Genomic DNA, 21,311 nt, shown 5'->3' on the forward strand with positions numbered 1-21,311 from the left:
GAGAGAGAGAGAGAGAGAAAGGTCTTCCTTTGCCGTTGGTTCACCCTCCAATGGCCGCCGTGGCCGGCGCGCTGCGGCGGGCGCACCGTGCTGATCCAATGGCAGGAGCCAGGTACTTCTCCTGGTCTCCCATGGGGTGCAGGGCCCAAGCACTTGGGCCATCCTCCACTGCACTCCCTGGCCACAGCAGAGAGCTGGCCTGGAAGAGGGGCAACCGGGACAGAATCCGGTGCCCCGACTGGGACTAGAACCCGGTGTGCCGGCGCCGCAAGGCGGAGGATTAGCCTAGTGAGCCGCGGCGCCGGCCTCAAATTCCAATCTTACTTTCTTCATAAATAACCTTATTTTTCTACCTAGAAACTTGAACTGCGAATTTTCAAGTGATACAAAATAAAATGTTATTTAATAAGAGACATTAATGTTTATAAAAAGGATTTAATGATTCCATAAAAGTGACTTAAGAATCATTTATATTCTACTAGAAGAAAAATTGTTAATTTTTTACGAAAGGCATAATTTTCTTTTTCAACTGAGAAGCATCTTGTAATAGCAATGAATTTTGGAAAAGGTTATAAAATTGAGTCCTTCAATATAAGCTTCTCAAGAGTCTAGAATTGATCAGGAACCCCAGATTCCAGTGATAGTAATCACTAAGAGAAGATGATGTGTGGGGCCGGCGCTGTAGTAGAGCAGGTTAAGCCGCTGTCTGCAGTGCCAGCATTTCATATGGGCGCTGGCTCGAACCCGGCTGCTCCACTTCCAATCCAGCTCCCTGCCATGGCCTGGGAAAGCAGAAGATGGCCCACGTCCTTGGGTCCCTGCACCCACGTGGGAGACTCGGAAGAAGCTCCTGGCTCCTGGCTTTGGATCGGCGCAGCTCTGGCCATTGTAGCCAAATGGGGAATGAACCATCAGATGGAAGCTCTCTCTCTCCCTCTCTCTCTCTCTCCCTCTCTCTCTCTCTCCCTCTCTCTCTCTCTCCCTCTCTCTCTGCATCTCTGCCTCTCCTTCTCTCTGTGTGCAACTTTAACTTTCAAATAAATAAATCTTAAAAAAAAAAAAAGATGATGTGCAAATTGCTTTGCCTACTATTTTTTTCAGAACTCATGAGAACTCTAAAAGGTAGGTATTATCAGCTATCCCTAACTTTCGGAAGGGGGAGAACTGGTCCTCAGAGAAGCTAAATACTTACTCAAGAATTCACTGATATGGGGTAGGTGTTTGGCACAGCAGTTAAGATGCTGCTTGGGATACCACATTCCATGCTGGAGTTCCAGGGATTGATGCCTGGTTTTGCTTTCAATCCCAACTTCCTGTTGATGTGCAACAGGTGATGGCTCAGATAGACGGGTCCTGCCACACAAATGGGAAACATAAGTTGAGTTCCTAGCTCCTGTCTTTGGCCAGGCCCAGTCCCAGATGTCATGGGCATTTGGAGAGTGAATCAGCAGTTGGAAGATCTCAACAGAGGAGGGAAAAAACCTCCACCACTAGTAAATAAGTGGCAGAACTAGAAGCTGAACCCAGGATCCTGCAACTCCACTGCACATCCTCTCTGTGGTACACAATATTATTTAGAGCCTCCACACGTTCAAGGCACTGAGCTAGGAGCTGTGCGGGATGCCAAGGTGAATGCCACAGAGTTCCCCATACCTTGTTATCTAAGTAGAGCCTATTCAATGTAGATACTTATATTTTTTTTGTTGTTAGTAAAAATCAATTAGGCCATGAATCTGCAAATCAGAAGAAAAATGTCCTTATCCAGGTGCATTTTTCTACATTAGCATTTAGGGCAAATTGCCCAGAAATACAATATTAATTCCCCCCCAGGATCTCAACCCATAGTTACTGCTGGAATTTTTGGCAAGTAGATTTCCCTGAGGGTAAGAGTCAAATTAAGAAGTCTTCTTAAAGAAAAGGTGTTAAGAGTCTTAGGCAACAGTTCAAAGCTTGATGTTCAAAGGTGGGGAGGGGTACCCAAGCAGGCAGTGCTCCAGTGGTAAATGAGGTGAGTGAGTGTATGTTTCCCTTCCCTACGCTTAGGCAGTTTCAGGTACACTGGTGGTGATCTTTATTTTGTACTCAAAATTATAATGGACCACATTTTAACTTTTAGCTGTAAAATTATTAGAGCAGATTTGAGAGGTGAACATTTCCAGGGTCAAACTTTAGCTAACTGCAAGTGTGAAATATGAATTTGGCAGTCCAGATAAATATTTTATATGCCTTTACCACTGTCTTACAGCAGATCCCAGATCTGAGTTCCGTTCCCAATGAACTGAGAGTCACCTAGAATATAACTAGAAATAATAGCCATAGTAGGCAACTTTACTGATCATTTACTACAAATAACCTTCTAAGGGTTTTACAATTCATTTAGTCATCACAGCTTTATAAACCTGTATGTCTACTACAGACAAGAAAGCTGAGACCCAGAGAGATTAAGTTATTTGCCAAAGAGTATACAGGTAGTGAGTGGCAGATGCAGGATTTGAGGCTATGCAAAATGGCCGTGGCCCCTGAGCATACATTATTCACCACTGACATTCAAAAGGCTGCATATGGTCATATTTGACCTTTATGGAAATTTCCTTTATTATCTGAATCAATCTTGTTAGGGATATGTGCATTTCATGGAAGAAACTGACTTTCCATAGGACTAACTCCTACAAATTTGGGATGCTATCCTTTGTAGATTCCAAAGAGATCTAAAAGAATTCCCAGAATATCAAGAAAATTTATACATTAAGATGGAGGGGGCAGTGCTGTGGCATAGTGGGTAAAGCCACCCCAGCAGTGCCGCCATCCCATATGGGCGCCAGTTTGAGTCCCAGCTGCTCCATTTCCAATCCAGCTCTCTGCTATGGCCTGAGGAAGCAGTAGAAGATGGCCCAAGTCCTTGGGCCCCTGCACCTGCGTGGGAGACCTGGAAGAGCTCCTGGCTCCTGGCTTCACATCAGTGCAGCTCTGGCTGTTGCTGCCATCTGCGGAGTAAACCAGCGGATGGAAGACCTCTCTCTCTCTCTCTCTCTCTCTCTCTCTCTCTCTCTGCCTCTGGCCTTTCTGTAACTCTGCCTTTCAAATAAATAAATAAATCTTAAAAAAAAAAAAAAGATGGGATGGGATGGAAATCAGTAGAAGGACAAAATTGGGGGAAATTTATAACTGAACCGGCAGGTCAGTACTCATCCCAAAAACACAGCAAAAAGGTTAAGTCATTCCCCACTACCTGATAAGCCATATGTACAACCAAACCTGCCTACTACCCTGATCAGAACAGATTTTAAGATCTAGGAATGACTAAACCTGCAACCAGAGGGCGAAGAACAATGGGCTAACAAAGCAGAGCCAAAAACTGGAATAAACATAAAAAGCACAACTTTCAGGTCCTTGTCCAATTCCAGCTTGGGAAAACATCTACTGACAATTTCCCAACTTGAATTAAATTCTGTTATTAAGACACCTGATCTACCTTAATGTCTCCTCATTTCATACATTACATAAATGAAAGTGTCTGATACAAGTTTCTTGGTTTGATGTTGGCTCTAAGATAGAAGGTAGGATTGCACTTCCTGTCCCTGCTCCATTTTCCCAGTGGTCCTCTTGGAGAATCACCCGTCTCTCGTCCCCAGGAGAGGAGACCTACTCTCGAAAGCCTGCAGATGTACCCACAGCCAGGAGTTGGCCAGCGACGCTCCAGCTGGCCAAGTGCAGTATAAGTGACATGGCAAGCCAGGACGCAGCAGTCTGGCACAACACAGCCGGATGTCATTTTTACCTATTTGGACCCAAAGAAGAGTGTCTCACATTGACCAAATTTTCTCTTTGGCAAAGTGAGACCCAGAGATAAGGACCTCAGGTATGGGTTTTCTGGCTGGATTTTTAATTTTATATGGCTGTGAACGACCTGTTTCTTTTTTCCCGCAGTTATTTGCCTTTCCCCACATAATGAAGGTTTTCAGTCAAGAATCTGACTGTCAAGGGAAAATACTGGCAGTGGGAAGGGGAGACTGGCCACCTTTTATTTCCATCAACCTCAGAGGAACTGCTTTCTGCCAAACTGCCCACCCCATATGAAAGGATACGCTTTCTTCTGGTTTTGATCTAGTTCCCTGGCATTATGGATGCAGTTTTTTCTTAGCCCTTCTTTTACCCCTGCCAAGGCACACTGTTTGGACACATGGTACCACTTCTATAACCCTTTAGCCTGCAGGAGGCTAGTGCACCAGGCTGATGGCCGCTCTGTTTGGGCTGCATCTGCAGCAGCTAAGGAGTCAGGAGGTCAGTGCCTCACAGGATGCAATGGTCCAGAGGAAAACATCAGCTGTATGGGGTTAGGGTCTGCAGCAGTCTTACACGGCCCTGTAATTCTGGGCACTGGCACATAATGAGCATTCAGTAACTGCAGGTTTTCAGTGTCTTTGAAGTAAAGCTCTTGGTCAGCTCCCTTGTGGGCAGAATCCAGTGCCTGGAGTAACCTGGAGGAAATGTTATCCCGTCTGTACACTGGGGGGCTAACACTGAAGCTTACAAGATCGTTTCCCCCTTCTAGTGTCCCATGTTTCAGGAACAGTGGCCTGACTCCTGCTCTCACCACCTCCCTTCTGAGCTCGATGCCAGGCAATGCACAGGATTTCTGGGCTTTTCTTGAGACCTGAGACCCAAAAAGTGCTCAGTAAAAATCTGACTGCATGACCAAGCAAGCTTGGTAAGTATCACCTTCCAGAACCCCTTTTTTAAGACTCATGCACACAGATCTACTAAAGAGAGTTTTCAGTTTTCTGTAAATAAAGAAAAAATATTTAACCCAGAATTTCTTAGACTTTTTTTTTAAACTGTGGAATCTTTACCTTGCACCTATTACTTCCTATAATATGGCACTTGAGGTATTCTGGACTCACCTTGGAATTGTGTTTGGAAACACTGATGTGTATCTTGATTGGTCCTCTGTCCACTCCTGCCCCCACAGCTCTTACATTAGATATTTTAGACTTCTCTCTAAAATTGTTTATTACATGAGCCTGATGAACTGTAATTTCCAAATCATCCAGTATGAAAATAGAGGTAATGAGGTCCCGACCACATTCTTGTGAAGTGTTCTCTCTCAGGAGGGGAGTTGGCTAAGGGCAACTCTACCTCAGCTCAGAAACCTTGTGTATTGCCTGGGATGGGCTCAAGGCAGCTTAGGGACCTGGTGGAGGTCAGGCCACTCACTGCTCCTGAACACTGGCTTCTTGGGACTGCCAGCAATCTGTATGCATCAGTTTGGTTGGTTAATTTTTCTTTTTTGAGTTTTATTTATTTCAAAGGCAGAGTGCCAGGGATTGATGGGGGTAGAGGGTAGGGGAACAGAAAGATCTTCTATCTGCTAGTTCACTCCCCCAAATGTCCACATCAGCTGGGACTGGGTCAGGCCAAAGCCAAGCACCAACAACTCCATCTGTGTCTCCCACACAAGTGGCAGGAACTCAAGTACCTGAGCCATCAACTCTGCCTCCCAGACACATCTGCAGGGAGCTGAATCAGGAAGTAGAGGTGGGATTCCATGCTGGGCACTCCCATATGGGATGCAGGTGTACAAAGTTGTATTTTAACCCCATTCTGCCACAATGCCCATACCTAGGTTAATGTTATTAAGTTAAAGTACTAACCTAGATGCTACTGTGAAGGTATTTTGTAGGTAGGTTAACAGCTATAATCAGTTGACTTGAAGCACGAGAGCATCCTCAGTAACCCAAGTGGGCCTTATCCAATCAGGGAGAAAAGCTCAAGGGCAATACTCAGGTTTCCTGGAGGAAGAAGAACCACTTGTGGACAGCAGCTTTGGTTGCTGCACAGTCACCGGTCTGCTGGTTCTGGGTCTGCGGGAGAACCCTGGCTGGCACTGTGCTCATGCTGGAGTCCCGCTTCAGTGGCCCTGTAGGGCTGGGCACGATCTGGGCTAGCACACCTAACACAGTAAGCAGCCAACAGGGGTGTGGTGGCATCCTCCTCGGCTGTGCAAAGGGCCTGCCCCAGAGCTGCAGGGATCCGTCAGAACCTGCAGGTCCAATGAGGCTGGGAAGGGAAGACAGGCGGGCCCTTAGCCTGCCACCCTTGGCGAGTGCTTGTTGTAGTTTGTGTCTTTTCCAATATTGTTGGCCAGCAGTGGGGCTGAGGGTGAGCTGCTTAACACTGATGTATTTCCATGCCTAGGCACAGCCTGGTGAATTCATGTCTGGAAGAGAATGCTTGCCTTCAAATTTAATTAATTTTCACAGTTTAATAGTATCTCAGGGCATTTATTTTGCATTTAAGATGAAGAGCATAGATTTGGCATATTATGGAAATAAACCGGAGTTCTCATTTTGAAAAGGAAACATGAAAGCCCAACCCCTTCTGATAAGAGGGAGAGTAGGACATATTGGTGTACTTACATGGAAGTTCATTGGCTGGGTGTAAGGAGGCCTCAATTTCATAATAGATGTTCAAAACTTTTAAATGTGATTACACAGCAATTCCATGGCTGCAAATCTATCCTGAGGAGGTATGTAGAACTGTAATTTAGGAAAGATTTCATCTAAATTGTGAAATATTAGAAACCACTTAAATGTCCAACAGGATGACATGAGTAAACTACATCAATATACAATGGAATACAATAAAAATAGGTCTCAGGGCCAGCATTGTAGCACAGTGGGTTAAGCTGCTACTTGCAATGCTGGCATCACATATTAGAGTGCTAGTTTGAGTCTCAGCTGCTCCACTTTCTCATTTAGCTCCCTATTAATGCACCTGGGAAGACAGTGGAAGATGGCTCAAGGACTTGGCCCCTGCCACCCATATGTGAGACCAGGATGGAATTTCTGGCTCCTGGCTTTGACCTAGCCCAGCCCCAGCCATTGCAGCCTTTTAGGGAGTGAACCAATGAATGGAAGATCTCTCTCTCTCTCTCTGTATCTCTGCCTTTCAGATAAATAAATAAATTAAAAAAAAAAAGACACTGCCTGAGACACTTGCACCCCATTCTAGAGTACCTAGGTTCAGGTCCTGATTTCATTTCTAATCCAGCTTTCTGCTAATTCACACCCTGGGAGGCAGCAGATGATGGCTCATGCACTTGGATCCCTGCCACCCATGTGGGAGACCTAGATGGAGTTCTGGGCTCTTGGCTTCAGCCTCGCCAAGCTCCCATTGTTGTGGGCATTTGGGGAGTAAATCAGCAGATAGAAAATCTCTCTGTGTTTGCCTTTGCCTCTGTCACCCTGCCTTTCAAATAAATGAAGATAAATAAAACCTTAAAAAAATAATAAATAAAAACAAGGTAGACATTTAGCCTAGTAGTTAATATACTGATTAAGATGCCTGTGTTGCATTTGGGAATGCCTGGGTTCAACACCTGGCTGGCTCCAGATTCCAGTCACTGCAGACCCTAGAAAGCAGCAGTGATAGCCCAAGTAAGAGTTCTTGCCACCCACATGGGAGACCTTGACTGAATTCTCAGCTCCCAGCTTTGACCTTGGCCATTGTGGGCATCTGGGGAGTCAACCAATGGATGGGAGCTCCCCTCTCTCCCTCTTTCTTGCAAACAAAAAAATTTTAATACATTAAAAATAAATAATAATTATAATAAATAATTTTAATAAAAACAATAAAAGAGATGCTATTATTTTGATCAAGAACCCAACTCCTAATTTACCTGTCCAGAAACTACAGTCAGTTCAGTGTAGACTGATGTTCAAGCCAATAGATCCCAGAAGATGCAAACAGAGGCAGTGTGGGGAGAGCCCCCAAAGGGCACAGGTTCCAGGCCCCTTTAATGAGCCAGCAGACTCTCTGCTAGGAACAGAGGGAAGCAGAGAACATCTCTTGCACTTCTTTCTAACTAACTTTCAAGCCACATTTTTATCATTCTATCCAAGTTTTAAGATTATCGACATGACCCATGAATTTCAAGCCCATAATCTTTTGAAGAGTCAGAAAATAAAATAAACATATGTATTGAATTTGGCCTTCCCAGAATTTTCAGTCTGGAGGAACGTCTGGATCTCCTGTAAACAGTAAGACATACTGAATGACACCATGAACAAGCAGGAAAGCAAAGGTAATAACCCTGCATCCTCTCAGAGAGGATCTACATGTGTGTTCATCTGATGAACACTCAAAGGCTTGGGGAGGTTAACGGTCTGCCATAGGCCAAAGCAGGGTGAAAAACTAAATTTCAGTTCCTAGTTCAGTGCTTTTGCCATTGGGCCACAGTCCTTCTGAGGCTTGAGGGAAGCTAAAAACAAGGAGCGTATTACCAAAAGAACAACAGATATTTTATGAAAATAATATTCTGTTCACTTTTATTACACTATCAAGAGATACAGGCTGGGTATTCCTAATGAAAAAATCTGAAATCCAAAGTGCCCCAAAATCCAAAACTTCTTGAGCTTCATGTCATTGAAGTGTTTGAATGTTGATGTGACACTGAAAAAGTTACAAATGTTGTAGCATATTAGATATCATATTTTCATATTTGGAATAGTCAACCAATAAAGTTTGGGCAATTATTTCAAAATCCAAAATATTCCAAAATCAGAAACACTCTGGACCCAAGCATCTCAGAGCAGAGATACTCAACCTAAACAAGAATACACTCATACAGAGTAAATGGCGAAGGTTCCCTTCTATTCCACTTAGCACAGCACCCCCAGAGGTGATTACCCCTCTAATAATTTGGAGTGAGGTCTTCCAATCTTCTTTCCACACATATCACATATGCATTTGGTGGTGTGTTTAGACCTGGCTTGTACTAGTTCTTGAGAGCCGACTCAAATTTTTATGAAAGCTATGAGCCAACTATTAAGAACAGTCATATTAAAATTAAATTGTAAGAACTTCCAGGGCCGGTGCTGTGGCGTAGAGGGTAAAGCTACCACCTGCCGTGCCAGCATCCCATATGGGTGCCGGTTCAAGTCCTGGCTGCTCCACTTCTGATCCAGCTCTGCTATGGCCTGGGGGGCTCCAGCCATTGCGGCCAAGTGGGGAGTGAACCAGAGGATGGAAGACATCTCTCTTTCTCTTTCTGATCCCTCTCTCTGCTATGGCCTGGGAAAGCAGTGAAAGGTGGCCTAACTGCTTGGGCCCCTGCATCTGTGTGGGAGACCCAGAGGAAGCTCCTGGCTCCTAGCTTCGGATCAGCCCAGTTCCAGCCGGTGTGGCCATTTGGGGAGTGAATCAGCGGATGGAAGACCCCTCTCTCTCTCTCTCTCTCTCTCTCTCTCTCTCTGCCTCTGCCTCTCTGTAACTTTGCTTTTCAAATAAATAAATCTTTAAAAAAAAGAACTTCCAATTAAATTATTTAAAAGCAAAGATAGTAGGTTCTTAAAACAAATCACCACCACTACCTCCCCTTCCAAACGACATCTCACTGTTGTCTATGTTCTTGGGGTTACCCACACTTGCTGTGTCTCTGTGGTGGGTTTACTGCACAGCACATCTCTTCCCGGCATCACATCCAGTGCTGTCACCTTGACAGAATCCCCCACAGTGGGGATCTGCACTGTGGAAACTGGCACACACCACAAATCAGGCCTTTCTCTCTGTCCACATTCCCACTCCATAACAACCTCTCTCCAGCTGTCCAGTTCTTAAGCATTTACTAACATACCATAGTAGACACTTTTTTTTTTTTCAAGTATTTTTCTGTTTACATAAATAGACTACTGAAAGCTTTTAAAAGTCTGTCAAATGCCTTTTTCCATTGGTGGAAATAAAGCAGCAGTACTCACTGAAATATGTAAACCGTCTTTGCCATCAGCCTGCTTGGTGAGCTCCGTACAATCTGTCTTCTCCCCCTCAATGCCCTGTTCCCTGCATAATCCAGCCTTCTCTTTTAACTAAATCCCACTTCCTTTTAACTTTCCTCCTTGAGTATATTCTACCTCTCTTCTTCAATCCCCTGTACCTTTCAGGCCTTCTTAGGAAGAGGGAGGGAGCATTTTTAGCAGCAAAGGTGAAGTTTTCTGGGGCTAATGACTTAATAGGCAACAAAACAAGAATGGCTGGATTTGCTCTGCCTGGTAAGCACAGGACCCTGCCGGCTGCTACTCTACCATTCCAGGGCTCCTGAGTGTCAGACGGACTATACTTAGTCTCCTTTGTTTACACACCCAAAGATTAGGTTTCCTTAAATTCCTAAGGAATTTCAGAAGATTAACTTTTAGATAGGAACTTCATAGACTGAGCAGGCTGAGCAAAGAAAAAAAGAAAAAAAGTCGTGTCACCCTCCAGCAGTTCCATCAAGGGATGAAATTTTAAATCACATCATGTCTCACACCCATTTCTTAGTGCAAAATAAATCACTTGAACAGAGTGCAAGCCAATTTTTACTTTAAAAATGTTGTGTCCTAAGGCTGTCTTCTTGAACTTCAAAAGCACACTTTGTAATTACTCTACCTATCAAAGGGGACTCAACGTTTCACCTCCAATCTTCCACAGTTCAGGTTATCACTTTTAATTGTTAATAAACCACATTAATTTTAAACTGATTGTTCTGTCTGGGAACTCAGTGTATTCGAACAGAATACACTGAATTCTATAAAAACAAACATTTATGTAAAAGCTAAAGTAGGGCTTTTCCTCACCACCTGTCTTTGGATGTTTTGCTTTGTTTTTTAAAGATTTATTGATTGATTTGAAAGGTAGAGTTAAGGAGAGAGAGAGAGAGAGAGAGAGAAAGAGAGAGAGAGAGAGAATCATCCATCCTCTGGTTCACTCCCCAAAGGGCCACAAAGGCCAGGGCTGGCCTTAGGCAGGAGCCTGGAACTTCATTTGGCCTCCCATGTGGGTGCAGGGGCCCAAGCACTTGGGCCATCTTCCACTGCCTTCTGAGGCACATTAGCAGGGAGCTGGATCAGAAGTGGAGCAGCTGGGACTCCAACTGGTGCTCATGTGGAATGGTGGTGTTGCAGGTGGCAGTTTAAGCCACTGTGCCATAAAGCCGGCCCCTGTCATTGGTTTTTATTGTAGTAATTTCTGTCATTTTGGAGACTTATACTATTTCATGTCCCTTGTATTCTAAAAAGGATAATTTGGAGGGGAATGAGAAGATTTTAAAAAAGCCAAAGATTGTATCAAGAGTTGTGCCCAACGCTGGTAACATTTGTGAGTTGTGAGCCTTCCTGGGACTTGGTTTTTCTTTTTTTCTTTTTTTTTCCCTGAAGAGAAGCAAAGGCTTTAAAAAAAATGATTTGTTAAGCTCAGACCACACCATTAAGCTGTGTAATTCTTTCAGGTTTGTTAAACCCTTCATTTTCCTAACAAGTTTCTCTCCCAACCTGGAGTTAACTAGAAAAGTACATTTTTTTAAATCAACCTCTCCCCTCACGCATGTAGGTACTGATTATGTCTGTTACACAAAAGCATTTGCTCTCAAACCATATTTTTCCAGCTTGGCCAATTTTCTCTCATAGTAACAAAAAGAAAGTTCCTAAGAAGGAAACACGCCTTGCTTGTTACCACTTCGGCACCACGCTCAGAATTCCGGAGTGCAGAGCAGGTCTGACCTGATTAGAACGTTCTCAGGACATCCTTCCCGGCACCCTACCTGTGGCTGTGTGCTGAATCGCCCACCTGGAGAGCATTCCCCATCTTGTGCCCTGCAGGACCTATTCTGCTATGCCCTGCCCGGCCTCCTGGAGCTGTACTTCCCTCTCGCTCCCACCCGGGAGCTCCTGCCACAGCTACCACCACCACCACCACTACTGAGGGCTTGCCGTGGCTCCAGGCATCACTCTTCATATTTTACACGCATTAACTCAAATACTCTTCACCACAATCTTACAGTGAGGATAATTATTTCCACTTTCTAGATGGTGACATTGAGGCATGCAGAGGTTGATGCCCAAGGTCACTCAGCTGAAAAGTGACAGAACAGGCAAGCTCCAGGGCTGTGTGCACAAGAATTCTCACACATCTCCTACTGCATTGAGCTGCTGAGGTAGCCACATAGTCCCTGCCACTGGACCTTGCACTCCCAGAGAGCAGACGCCATCTCTTATCCATTCTTATATCACGCACAATGCCTGCCACAGTGACTGGTAGAGGGGTCATTGTTTATAGAATGAATGAATAAGTTTTTCCCAGCATTTCTAGGTGTGTAAATTGGGAGATTCTCCCATAGGAAGACAGCATGAGATGGCATCAGGAAAAGAACCTAACAAGCTGGTGGGCCTGGACTGGACGTGGTCTAAGGACAGAGGCATTCACTCCTGGGCTGTGGAAGGCAACTAACAACACTGACCTCTCCAGCCAGGTAACACTCATCAGTTATCACCTCTGCAGAGGGGGACAGTAAGTCAGGGGCCATCGATGATACCTTATCTGTTATAATTCAGTAACTAAGATTGGCATAAGCTGGCAGGCTGGTTCTGGGTTGGTGGTCAAGTAAGGAAAGCTGGCATTAGTGTGTTTTTCTAATTCTTTTAGCACTCCAGTACCAAGATAGTAACTATACTTTATTCAATTATTCACACATACCCCATCTTTTCCCCAAAACAAGTTATATATCCAGCATATATACGAAGCAGGAATTAAATAAGAAACAAAAAGAGGAACAAACGGGGCTGGCATTGTGGTGTAACAGGTAAAAGCTGCTGCCTGCGACGCCGGCATCCCATATGGGTGCCAGTTCATGTCCCAGCTGCTCCACTTCTGATGTAGTTTCCTGCTAATGCACCTGGGAAAGCAGCAGAAGATGGCTCAAGTACTTGGGGTCCTGCACCCACATGGAAGACCTGGAGAAAGCTCCTGGCTTTGGTGTGGTCCAGTCCTGGCTGTTGCAGCCATGTGGAGAGTGAATCATTAAATGGAAGATGGATATCTCTCTCTCTTTCTCTCCCTCTCTCTCTGTAACTATGCCTTTAAAGTAAACAAATAAGTCTTCAAAAAAAAAAAAAAAAAAAGAGGGACAAAAAAATGAACTTAGAATGAGGTGAATCCAAAAACTGTGCCTAAAAGTGTCATTAAATATTTGCTAAGGTTGGAGCAAGACTGAAATATATGTATTAGTATTTCAAAATATTCATGGAAAATGGTTTAAGTGATATTTATTTTAGTATAAAAGATTTTTTTGAAGGGGCCAGTGTTGTGGTACAGAGTGTTAAGTCATTGTTTGCCATGCCAGCATCCCACACGGGAGTACTGGTTCAAGTCCTGGCTTCTCTGCTTCCAATCCAGCTCCCTGCTAATGCACTTGCATTTGGGAAGGCAGCAGAAAGATACCCAAGTACATGGAAGACCAGGACAGAGTTCCAGGCTCCTGAGGTTTTGTTTGTTTGTTTGTTTTTTTAAATAAAGATTTATTTATGAAAAGGCAGAGTTACAGAGAGAGAGGGAAAAAAAGAGATCTTCCATCAGTTGGTTTACTCCCCAAATGGCAGCAATGGCCAGAGCTGCATTGGTCCAAAGCCGGGAGCCAAGAGCTTCTTCTGGGCCTCCCATGTGGATGCAGGGACCCAAGCATTTGGACCATCTTCTACTGCATTCCAAGGCACATTAGCAGGGAGCCAGATCAGAAGTGGAGCATGGCCGGCGCAGCAGCTCACTAGGCTAATCCTTCGCTTTGTGGCGCCGGCACACTGGGTTCTAGTCCCGGTCGGGGCGCCGGACTCTGTCCCAGTTGCCCCTCTTCCAGACCAGCTCTCTGCTGTGGCCCAGGAGTGCAGTGGAGGATGGCCCAAGTCCTTGGGTCCTGCACCTGCATGGGAGACCAGGAGAAGCACCTGGTTCCTGCCTTCGGATCAGTGCGGTGCGCCGGCCGCGGCGGCCATTGGAGGGTGAACCAACGGCAAAAGGAAGACCTTTCTCTCTGTTTCTCTCTCTCACTGTCCACTCTGCCTGAAGTGGAGCAGCCAGGAATCAAACCGGCACCCATATGGGATGCTGGTGCCGCAGGTGGAGGCTCAACCTACTATACCACAGCACCAGCATCTGGGCTCCTGGTTTTGGCCTGGCCCAGCCCTAAGCCCTAGCCCTAGCCCTAACCCTAACCCTAGATGTTGCAGCCATTTATGGAGTGAACAATGGATGGGAGATCTCTTTCTGTCTCTCCTTCTTTCCATCACTCTGTTTTTCAAATAAATATAAAAGATTTAAAAAACTGAATCTACACATAGCTTCTCCATAATACATTATGTTTCATAAACTTTACTTTTTTTACAATTCCTTATAGGTAAGGATTTAGTAAATTTTTTGCACCAAAATAAACTTACCTTTGAATTCTGCTTTCCATGATCTTGTTGAAGTGCATTTATAGTACTTTATCATGTACATTTCACAGATTTCCTTATTGCATCTTCAAAGCAGTCATTTCTTATAGCTGATGTTATTATGTCCAGGTTGCAAGTAAGGCTCAAAGAGATGAAGAAACTTGATTGAGTCCTCCTGCTAGTAAGTGTGACTGGACCCAACACTGAACTCATCAGGGGTATATAATTCATTCTTTAGAATGAGTATTAGTGGGAAAGCCTGCTGCCCGAGAGGGCTTGCAATGCAGTCCCAAAGTCAACTTTTCCAAGAGGGAGAAAATACTCAACCATAGACTTGGTAAAATATTGATCTATTTCTTTCACCCATGGTTGCTGCAGTGTAAGGACTGCAGCTGTCTGAAATCTGAGCTAGACTCGAGAATCAGAGTTTGGTGTCGTCTGTTGGTGAATCGTCCCCTGATCCTGCTGATACAAGTTACTCCCTCCCTGCCCTCCTCATAGCTCAGGTCCAGACAGTATTTTACTCAACCAGCTTTCAGTGTTAAGATCAGAAACTCCACCTCTACCCCTTTATCACAGGTCCTTGGATTGCATGAAGCCTCTTAGGGAGGACTGCTGGGGGGCAGGGCAGGTTCCCTGGGCATTCTCTCTGCACAGGGCCATGCAGAAGCACGTGAGCCAACGTGCGGACATCCAGAATCCTGATGCTGCCGACCCACCTCGTTTGCTTCCGACCAAAATGTCAATCAAAAGGGTTCAGATGGGGCCAGCGCTGTGGTATGGTGAGGAAAGCCAGCATCCCAAATAGGCACCAATTCGAGTCCCAGCTGCTGCACTTCTGATCCAGCCCCCTGCTAATGGGCCTGGGAAAGCAGCAAAGGATGGTCCAAGTGCTTGGGGCCCTGCACCCAAGTGGGAGACACGAAAGAAGCTCCTGGCTCCTGGCTTCAGACTGGCCATTGCAGCCACTTGAGGAGTAAACCAGTGGTTGGAAGAGCGCACCCTCCTCTCGTCTCTCTTCTGTGGAAGAAAAAAAAAGAGTTCAGACATAAGTGCCTGAAAAACAATGTAAAAAGTAATAGATTTTCCATGAGGAACAGGTACTTATAAGCAGGTAATTCCTGGGACAGCTGCCTAGAAAGCAGGACTTGTTCTCTCACTACCCGCCTTGTACCCTGGCTCTCCACTCTCTGTCTCCTCTCTGCTTGGCACTCCCTCCCATCTCCCCACTGGAGCAGCCTGAGGGAAGGTGACTCAGACCCTGCCTTCCCAGCAATGTGTTTCTGCGCCTCTGCTGCTGATGACAACGTGCACGAAGGCCCCACCGCGGGGTACTCCCGTCAACACAGCAAAGAAACATAATGCTATCCACTTAGACGTGGGATTAGCGCTGGCCAGACACACTGAGGAACAAAAATTCCTTAGCCTCCTGCCGACTTATTGTGTGAGAGAGGAGAGGTCCAGCCGATGTGCCACCAATCTTCTCTGAACAATAAAATAATGTGGTGCTTTCTATTCGGGGACAGAATTACCACTAATGGGATTTTGCCAAGGACACAAACACCCTTCGCTGCCCCCACCTTTCCTAACTTTCCTAGCATGGCCTCTTTCTGGCTGTGATAATGTACAACATGCACAAGTATAGACATTGCTCTTTAGAAAATTCATCGTAATTCTGGAAGGAAGAAAATCCCCAATATCACTTTGAGAGTGTCTGGAGTCAGGCTACTTTGTCTGTTAAACCATCTCTAATCAATAGACTGGGTTTCTTTTTTAAACAGGAAAATGAAATAAAATCCAAAGATATCTGAAAAAAGAAAAGGGACTTTTGCAAGTAGCTTAACCATCTTCTTAGTAAACAATCCTGACAAAACTATCATGAAACAGTAGACAACTTATTTACTGGAACAAGCTTTGGAAATAAATGCCCTAACCTTCATTTTATGGGTGAAAATATTTTAAGCCCAAAGAAATTAAATCAGTGTCCCAAAGTCATAGTACAAGTTAGTGTTAAGATAAGAGATGCTGGTTATTGAGTACAAAAATAGTGAAATAGGAGAAGTAAATTCTAAAGTTCTAGGGCACACTAGTTTTTTGTTTTTTTTTTTTTTAAATTTTTTTTAATTTGAAAGGCAGGGTTAGAGAGAGGCAGAGGCAGAGAGGTCTTCCCATCCTCTGGTTCACTCCCCGAATGGCAGCAACTGCTGGAGCTGGGCCAAACCCGAAGCCAGGAGCCAGGAGCCTCCTCCTGGTCTCCCACGTGGGTGCAGGGGCTCAAGGACTTGGGCCATCTTCCACTGCTTTCCCAGGCCACAGCAGAGAGCCAGATTGGAAGTGGAGCAGCCGGGACTTGAACCAGCGCTCATATGGGATGCCAGCACTGCAGGCGGCGGCTTTACCTGTCACGTCACAGTGCCAGCCCCAGCCACACTAGTTTTGACAATATTTATTGCATATTTAAAAATAGCTAGAAGAGAGTATTCTGAATGTTTTGAACTCAAAGAAATGATAAAAAGTTTGGGTAATGGATATGTTAACTTGACTTGATCATTACACACTGTATACATGTGTTGAAATACCACAGTAAACCCCATGAATGTATACAATTATTACATGTCAATTAAAAAAGAAGAATGAAACTAATTGAGCAAGATGGGCAACAGAAGAAAAGTAGTAAAAGAAAGCAGCTTCCAGAATCCAAGACTATTGGGATTATGCAAATCAGAGACAAACACACCCAATTGTACCCCACTGACCCCATGGGACTCCTTTGATTCCCATTCCCATTCTCACTGTTCACATCCTTCCTACCCACACTGGAGTAGGTATCGCATACAGCAGAGGGTTTTTGAGCCCCTTCTTACCCTCAGTGGGTCCATCTTGCACCCTCCTGCTATAAGAGGGCCCAGGGAAGAGTGTGGCACAAGTAGTGGCAGTAGTTTATTTATTTATCTTTTTTATTGACACACCTGTCTTCCAGCAAAAAATAATCTGGTGGGGAAAAATGTTAAGGGGCTTGTTTTCTTAAGCCTTAAGCAGCTGAGGCACATGATAGTCAAGGTTTAAAAAAAAAAAAGTGCCACTGTGAAAACTGACTTCAGAATGCCTTCATCCTCTTGCAAGTGGATCGCTAAAATACCCTCTTCAAGTTGTTTACAAAAATAAAGAAGAGAGGAATTGGAAAGAAGATTGCAGTCAATGTTATTGAGTCTTAGGTTTTTTTTTTTTTTTTTTTTTTTAGATCAATATTATCACTTAAGAACTAGCTTTTTTTTTCCCCCCTACTGTCTGGTACTTGTAGCTTGAAGTAACAGTTGGCCCTTGGTGATAGTACTCAATAAAGAAGCCACATCTGGCTCTAACGATCCTCATGAAGGCAGAAGACTGAGGCAGGAGGCCTTAAGGGAGTCCCAAAGACTATCTGGATCCTAATTTATTCACTGTTGACTTATTTACAGATGCTTTCTTTTTCTTAACTCCTTTGTGACATTTAATAATACATGAAGATAAGTTTACCATATAAATTAAATCAATCGTCACTGCCAGCTGTATCAGAACCTGGGTGTGCAAACCAGCATCGGATCTGCATGTTCTGAGTAACTGAACACATCTGGGAAAAGAAACCCACTGCCACTTAGAATACCTGCTCTTTTCTCTAGTACATCTCCGCTGCAATTAAAGAGCCTAGTGCACAATTAAAATTCAGGTCAACACACAGCAACAATGGGGCTCTTTGATGTGAGGTCAGCTTTGGTCATTCTCATATACTCATTGAACAGGTTAATCAACTTAGTGCGGGATAGAAGACAGGAGTAACCAAAAACCTATTTAATTACCATTACCCTGAGACTTTTGGCAGAAAGATGTGTTTTATTTGTTTGACAGTGCAACTTCTGTCTCATCATCTGTGCATACTGGAGCTAAGGGTGCCGTTTCTGGAACTGTGCACCTTGTTTTTAGGTTATGAAGAGCAGATATTACAAAAGTATTTGTATTTATTAATTATTGTATTATAAAAATAGGTGGGATCTGGTGTGTGTCTTCCTTTTGTCCTCCTACACATTTCTCATTCTTCATTAAGGAGAAAAAGCATGTGTGGGGTCATATCTCTAGCTCCTGTCTCAGGCTGTTCACATTTGTTTGCCTTCCCTGCAATCAAGAAGGTGCTAAGGTGACAGCTCAGCTCCGAAGAGGAAACCCGATTCATGTTCTCCTGATGCACTTCGTGCAGAATGCAAAAGGAAGAAGAGTTAACACGAATGATTGGTAGCTATTACAAATAGTTTGGTAGAAAAATGTGGACTTTAAGAGTCAAACAGATGTGGATTAAAATCCAGTTTCCTGATCTGCAGATGCTCATTAATGAAGAGAGTAAGACCTACCTTTCAGGGCTGCTGCGAGGATACAACGGAATGATGCGTATAAAGCATTTGGTACAGTGCTTGGAACACGGCAAAACTGGAAAGGAGTTTTAGCAACAAGAAAGTGGATTCTATAACGTCATTAATCAGGGTGCAATGTCCTTTTCTTCTGTAAAAACCACATTTAGTACTTCTTAATATAAGCCAGGTTTTCTTTTAATGATGAAACTAAACATCTAACATTTAATGTGAAATTCAAGAATGAAAATCTCTCCCTGGATTTTTAAGTAACAGAGTCTAAGCAACCTCAAGAGGCAGGTACCGAGTGTAGGCATAACAAGAATCTGAACGCCTCTTTTTTCATTTTTGAACGGATACTGGAGTCCCATTTTTGTGGAGTGGGACGTGGCATGGGTACAATCAAGGTTTAAAATCACATGTAGCTCAAAAAACCCTTGAATATACACCCTTGGATTAACATTATTTTCAGTAATTGTGTTGTATAAAGATGGCATAAACACTGAGTAAATGCTGAGCCATTGTTCCTTAGGAAAATACCAAGTTAGAGTCCTTCATGTCTCTGGTCACATTTTCTTTCTTGTTTTTAAGATGTACATATGTCATCAAAGAAGGGTGTACTCTTCTCTGAAGGTAGGAGAGAATATCTACTTTGCTTATGGCCGTGTCCAAATACCAATGGAGTCTATGGTCACAGAAGGCTTCCATAGCCTTGGCAGCCCATGACAAGAGCCTCGTGTGATCACTGACATCACAAATAAGAGTGTTAATTGTTAAAGGAACAAAAGAAGTCACTGTGCACTTACTCCCCATATAGGACCCCCATCCATAATGAGTTGTACTATGGGAATCGACTGCAAATTTTGTTCCCAAACTGTACTCTATATGTTGTGTGTGTACATGGGTGCAAATTGTTGAAGTCTATGCTTAGCATGGAGTTGGTCCTCTGTATATAAAATCAAACTGAAAATGAACCATAATAAAGATGGAGATGGGAGAGGGAGAAGGAAGAGGGATGGGAGTTGGGGAGGGGAGGGTGGGTATTGGGGAAAGAACCAGTGTATTCCTAAAGTTGTATCTATGAAAAAAGGCATTCATTAAAAAAAAGAGAGATGTACATATGTATTTGAAAGGCAGAGTGACAGCTGTCAAGAGAAAGAGAGATCTTCTATCTGCTGGTTCACCCCTCAAATGCCCAAAACAGCTGCAGTATGGCCATGCCAAAGGCAGAAGCCAGGAATTTCATTTGGGCTTCCCATATGGGTAAACAGGAACCCAAGTACTTGGGCCACTATCCTCTTCCTCTTAGGCATATTAGCAAGATGTTTGATCAGAGACAGAGGCAAGACTCATTCTCAGGCACGTTAATATGGGATGTACGGGTCCCAAGTGGTCACTCAACCTACTGTACCATAAGGCCCGTCCCTGGTCACATTTCTGTCAGTTGATCTATAGACAACTTTATCTCATGTGTACTTCTGTTTAAAGCATCTTGATATGGTTGATTCACAAATATTGAACTCATGTCCAAAAGCACTATAACTTAAGTGTGAAGGAAGCTTACCTGACACACATATCTCTCTGTAAAGCACATCACAGCCTTCCTGTGCTTAGGAACACCAGTCAGCACTTCAGCACTGTGTTTGGAGCCCATATTAAACAGTGAAATCACTCCTACCCAAAAGTAAGGCAAAACACTTCACACTAAATTGATAGCAAGTAGGATACTTCCTTACAATCTGAGAACTGAAATAAGAAGGCAGACAATGGCCTTCTTCAGTCTCAGCTGGGATGGGAGACCTGTGTGCTAAGCAACTCTGATTTTTCACTGTTTGCTGTGGATCTGTAAGTAAGTGAATGAGTGCAAAAGTGCAGCAAATTTTAATGTTGTGAGTACAAACAAATTTTAGCAAGTACATGAATTCACAAACATGGAAATCTGTGTTACTCAGTTGAAAACTGACATATCACTTCTCAGTAAGCCCAACATAGCAAATCTCGTCTTCACTATTTAAAGAAAAACTATTTACTTTGATAAGCATCGAATGAAGGAAAAACATGAAAACAAAAATTAAACACTAGAATAAAATTCTAGAAAGTTTCTTAGAAGCAAGAGTGACCTAAGTCCTATGAACGGGTCATCAAGAGCAAGTGTGTGGCACATCCGGTTAAGCCACAGGCTGTGAATCTCGCATCCCATTCTGGAATGCCAGTTCAAATCCTGGCTGCTCTGCTTCCCATCCAGGTCCCGACTAACGCACCTGAGAAAGCAGCAGAAGATGGATCTTGGCCACCCACATGGAAGACCAGGATGGAGTTCCAGTCTTCTGGCTCTGGCATGCCCCAGTTTTGGCCATTGCACCCATTTGGGGAGTAAACCAGCAGATGAAAGATTTGTTTCTCTCTTTGCTTCTCTTTCTCTGTCACTCTGCTTTAAAAAAAAAAAAAAGTATTAAAGGAGAGAGAAGCCAGCGCCGCAGCTCAATAGGCTAATCCTCGCGGCACCGGCACACCGGGTTCTAGTCCTGATTGGGGCACCAGATTCTGTCCCGGTTGCCCCTCTTCCAGTCCAGCTCTCTGCTGTGGCCCGGGAGTGCAGTGGAGGATGGCCCAAGTCCTTAGACCCTGCACCCGCATGGGAGACCAGGAGGAAGCACCTGGCTCCTGGCTTTGGATCGGCGCGGTGTGCCGGCCACAG

General features: G+C 44.2%; 1 long non-coding RNA gene across 2 annotated transcripts in view; it reads right to left on the reverse strand.

Annotated features, from left to right (window-relative positions):
• LOC103350731 (uncharacterized) overlaps positions 1–21,311 on the reverse strand; it is a 132,871-nt gene that overhangs the window by 77,950 nt on the left and 33,610 nt on the right. For both annotated transcript variants that reach the window (XR_011378317.1, XR_011378316.1), the window contains 3 exons: positions 20,875–21,044; positions 14,238–15,254; positions 6,417–6,536 (listed from right to left, as the gene is read on the reverse strand). This is a non-coding gene — a long non-coding RNA (uncharacterized lncRNA). The remainder of the gene's footprint in view (positions 1–6,416; positions 6,537–14,237; positions 15,255–20,874; positions 21,045–21,311) is intronic.

This window comes from Oryctolagus cuniculus, chromosome 8, assembly GCF_964237555.1.
Source record: "Oryctolagus cuniculus chromosome 8, mOryCun1.1, whole genome shotgun sequence".
Classification (NCBI taxonomy): domain Eukaryota; kingdom Metazoa; phylum Chordata; class Mammalia; order Lagomorpha; family Leporidae; genus Oryctolagus; species Oryctolagus cuniculus.